At 61.1% G+C, this 5,000-nt stretch overlaps 1 non-coding gene across 1 annotated transcript; it reads right to left on the bottom strand.

Annotated features, from left to right (window-relative positions):
* Nucleotides 1-359: 359 nt before the first annotated feature.
* LOC132937617 (5.8S ribosomal RNA) lies at nucleotides 360-517 on the bottom strand. The gene has a single exon (XR_009663738.1). It is a non-coding gene; the product is annotated as a 5.8S ribosomal RNA (ribosomal RNA).
* Nucleotides 518-5,000: the final 4,483 nt, after the last annotated feature.

Genomic DNA, 5,000 nt, shown 5'->3' with positions numbered 1-5,000 from the left:
GTTTTTTTTTTTTTAAATTACACGGCAGCCTGCGGTCCGCGCTCCGCCCGTACGGTGACCGTCCGCGTCCGCGTCTCGGAAGCCGGAGAGGTCCGTGGACTCTCAGCCGACCCGGCCGCGCTCTCGCGCGGCGGGCGGACGGGGACGTGCCGTTTGACGACGCGAGAACCCGTGACTGTTTGCCGTCACAACTTGGGCGGACGACCGGAGGCGGCCGCGCGAGCGCGGTTTTCCACGGTCGAACCGCCAATCTCGCACCACCGGAGCGGCCGACGGGCGGGCGGACAGTCCCCGGGAGGACTGCCGCCGCCGTCGGACGCCTGCCGGCGGCGCATCGGTCTGGCCGAGTATCCGGTATACGACCCTCAGACAGGCGTGGCCCGGGACCCGCGGGTCACCGAGGCCGCAATGTGCGTTCGACTGGTCGATGTTCGTATAACCTGCGGATTACACGACGACGCGCAGATAGCTGCGGTCTTCATCGATCCACGAGCCAAGTGATCCGCTGTTCGGGGTCGGGTGTTTTTTTTTGTCGACGAAACTTCTACCGGCCACGCGCCGTGCGCGGACGCACGGCGGGGCCCGTATGGTCTTTCGACGTTAACCATCTTTCGGTCGACGCTCGGTCGGGGGTCGCGGCGCGCGGGCGGTCGGCGAGCTAGTCGCGAGCGCACGCGGCCACGGGGTCGGATTAGGCGCGCGCGAGACCGGCAAGTGCTGCCGGTACCGCGGGCCCGTCTCTAATGATCCTTCCGCAGGTTCACCTACGGAAACCTTGTTACGACTTTTACTTCCTCTAAACGGCCGATTTCGGTCATCTTCGCGATCGCGCGACGACCCAGCCCCCGAGGGGGCCGAATAACGCGCGTCCACTCCGAAGACCTCAATGCGACCGTTCAATCGGTAGTAGCGACGGGCGGTGTGTACAAAGGGCAGGGACGTAATCAACGCGAGCTGATGACTCGCGCTTACTGGGAATTCCTCGTTCACGTGGAAAAATTGCAAGCCACGATCCCTAAGCACGAAGGAGGTTCAGCGGGTTACCCGGAAGCCTGTCGGCCCAGGAATGTTAACACACGCTGATTCCTTCAGTGTAGCGCGCGTGCGGCCCAGAACATCTAAGGGCATCACAGACCTGTTATCGCTCAGTCTCGTGCGGCTATTTTCGTCCGCCGCCTGTCCCTCTAAGAAGAGTTTAAGCTCCTGGGAGCCGGCGGTAGCCCTAGTAACGTATCGTGATCCGCCGGCGACGGCCGCGAACACGGCGCGCTTCACCACGGAGCCCGACGCACGACGGACGCGCGCCGACCGGAGGTTGCCCCCCGGCCGACACACGCCCGCCGCACGCCGGGACGCGGATGGCGCGGCCGCGCTCGACGACCGCCGTGGACGACGGGCGAACGCGTTCGGGGATACCGGGCCGAGCCGACGGGTACGCGAACACGAACGGCCGAAACCGCCCGCGCCGCGCACACGCCGACCCGGGGTTACCCGCCTAGTTAGCAGGACAGAGTCTCGTTCGTTATCGGAATTAACCAGACAGATCGCTCCACCAACTAAGAACGGCCATGCACCACCACCCACCGAATCAAGAAAGAGCTCTCAATCTGTCAATCTTTCCGGTGTCCGGGCCTGGTGAGGTTTCCCGTGTTGAGTCAAATTAAGCCGCAGGCTCCACTCCTGGTGGTGCCCTTCCGTCAATTCCTTTAAGTTTCAACTTTGCAATCATACTTCCCCCGGAACCGAAAAGCTTCGGTTTCCCGGAAGCTGCCCGCCGGGTCGTTAATGAAACGCCGGCGGATCGCTAGCTGGCATCGTTTACAGTTAGAACTAGGGCGGTATCTGATCGCCTTCGAACCTCTAACTTTCGTTCTTGATCATACGAGAACGTACTTGGCAAATGCTTTCGCGTCAGTTCGTCTCGAGACGATCCAAGAATTTCACCTCTAACGTCTCGGTACGAATGCCCCCGCCCGTCTCTGTTGATCATTACCTCCGGTCCCGAAAACCGGCCCGGCGGGACGCGCGGGCGACTGGCGCCCGCGGCCCGGCGGCCCGCGCACGGAAACGCCCCGGAGGGCGATTTCGCGCGCCCGCGAAGGGCGGAGATGCGCGGGACCGAGGTCTTGTTCCATTATTCCATGCGACCAGTATTCAGGGCCTTTTGACGAGACGGCCGTGAAGCCGCCCCGCCAGATTTGAGCCTGCTTTGAGCACTCTAATTTGTTCAAAGTAAACGTGTCGGCCCGCCGACGGCAATCGGTGAAGATCACCGCGCAGCAAGATTGGAGTAGGCGGCCGCCGTCGTCGAACCCCGACGGCCGCGCGACGCGTGGCCGCGCGGCGCGCCGGAAGCCCGAGACACGTGTCCGCCTGCCGACAATACGTCCGGCCGACGTGCCGGTAACTAACACCCCGAGACGGCTGACGAGCGCGACGACGACCGCGCCGACGGGACACGTGGTCCCGCGACACGGCCGGCCGCGACACGACGGACCGCCAGGGTGGTCCGGCACCGCCCAGACACAGATCCGACTACGAGCTTTTTAACCGCAACAACTTTAATATACGCTATTGGAGCTGGAATTACCGCGGCTGCTGGCACCAGACTTGCCCTCCAATTGATCCTCGTTTAAAGGTTTTAAAGTGTTCTCATTCCGATTACGGGGCCTCGGATGAGTCCCGTATCGTTATTTTTCGTCACTACCTCCCCGTTCCGGGAGTGGGTAATTTGCGCGCCTGCTGCCTTCCTTGGATGTGGTAGCCGTTTCTCAGGCTCCCTCTCCGGAATCGAACCCTGATTCCCCGTTACCCGTTACCACCACGGTAGGCATGGAACCTACCGTCGACAGTTGATAAGGCAGACATTTGAAAGATGCGTCGCCGGTACGGAGACCGTGCGATCAGCTCGAAGTTATTCAGAGTCACCAGGTCTTTGCGCGGGCCGCGATCGGGACGCGCACGAAGCGCGCCGCGACGGGCCGGTTTTGATCTAATAAAAGCGTTCCTCCCGCGAGCGACGCCCGAGGGCGCCGCGACGGTCGGAACTCTGTCGGCATGTATTAGCTCTAGAATTACCACAGTTATCCAAGTAACTTGGGTACGATCTAAGGAACCACAACTGATTTAATGAGCCTTTCGCGGTTTCACCTTAATGCGGCTTGCACTGAGACATGCATGGCTTAATCTTTGAGACAAGCATATGACTACTGGCAGGATCAACCAGGGATCTCGGTTTTACAACAACTGCGTCCCGTGACGGATCCCCGCGGCGACGCCGACCAAGGGGCGACGACGACGCGGACACTCGTCTCGGGACGCGTGCGTCCGAGCGCCGGTCCGCCCGTGGGCGAGCCGACGCCGAGGAAGGTCGAAACGACCGTGACCGGTATACGGTCACGGCGCACGACCGACCGCGGTTCGAGTGGGATACGTGCGCGGACGGGCGCCCGTAAACCGCGCGCTTCGGTCGACGCGAGCGCCGCACTGAGCACCCGCAGAACGCGGGGCGACTGCGGCGGCGGTCGCGTGCGGTAGACCGAACACACGCGGAGAGCGAGCGCTCGCCCGACGCGACGTGACCCGTGCGTTGACGAGAGTCGGGGTTAGCGCGTACGCCGTCCGTTTTCAGCGGACGGAGAATTACCGCGCTAGCGCCTCTCGCCAGGTTTATAACGGCCCCCAGCCGAGATCGTGGGGGAAGCCGGGACGCGACGCGAAGTCCGTCGTCCCGGGGCTTCGCCCCGGCGACCGCCGGGCACGGCGACGATGGCCGGCCGCGGCGGGAATGTTTTGGCGTCGAGAGCTCGTAACTTGCGGAACGGTAACGGGAGTCGTCATCGATTTTTGAAAAAAACGATTTGCGCGTCGGAGGCCCACCGGAAGGCGGGCCTGCGACGCCGGTTGAGTTTTGCCACTCGGCGTGCGAGATGGGTCGGTCGCCGAAACTTGGACGGATACCATCGAAGGGCACTGGATTGCTGACCATTCCGAAGACTGGGGCAGACCGGTGCGCGGCGATGGACGCGTCGGCTTCTGCGTCGCCCGTGGCTTTGCTGTCGTACGTGATTGGCGATCGGACGCCGGCGGAACGCCGACGACCGAGTCGCTCACAAATTTACAAAATCTCGAGTTTCACAATGTGCGACGGGGGTATTCACGCGTAGTGGTACACCCGAGTCGAAGGAACTTCGCCATCACCGTGCGTAGCGGTTAGCCGAGAATCGAAAATCCGTCAATCACCGTGCGTAGCGGTTAGGCGAAAATCACAAAATCCGTGCGTAGCGGTACGGCCGCGGATAAAGGATTACCGATTTAAATGTCGCGGACACCGGTGTCCTATAGTACTCGGAACGTACGACGTGAACACGTCTCGGGTACGTCGAGATCGAACCAACGGTTAACGAGTTATTGCACACGGAAAAACTACGTTCGAAAAGTTGAATTCGAAATCGTGTCGACGGACATCGCCGGGGCTGCCGTCATGTGCACCACCCCGGCACCGACGAATAACCGAGGACGTCGAGTGAAAAAAAAAAATCGAATTTTCACACACGGTGGTCCGTGCGACGAGACGGTACGGCGGGCGCGCAGCTCGGCGACGGTAATCACCCCTGTAACGTCGCGGTCAGCGCAGAAATTCTACGCGGTAAAGGTTTTCGGCAAAGGGGGATATCCCTGGACAACGACTCTGCGGTCTGCCCGTGATGAACGGTACGGTCGATGTCACCGGCAAACCGTGAAAACGGTTGACCGAGACCCCGCCGTCGGAATACAGTCAATCACAGTGCGTAGCGGTTAAGCGAAAATCAAATATCGGTCTATCTCCGTGCGTAGCGGTACGGCCGCGGATAAAGGATTACCGATTTAAATGTCGCGGACACCGGTGTCCTATAGTACTCGGAACGTACGACGTGAACACGTCTCGGGTACGTCGAGATCGAACCAACGGTTAACGAGTTATTGCACACGGAAAAACTACGTTCGAAAAGTTGAATTCG

The sequence above is a fragment of the Metopolophium dirhodum genome, chromosome 1 (genome assembly GCF_019925205.1).
Source record: "Metopolophium dirhodum isolate CAU chromosome 1, ASM1992520v1, whole genome shotgun sequence".
NCBI lineage: Eukaryota > Metazoa > Arthropoda > Insecta > Hemiptera > Aphididae > Metopolophium > Metopolophium dirhodum.
The sequence above is the reverse complement of the archived record's forward strand: the minus strand, read 5'-3'. Positions and strand labels throughout refer to the sequence as shown.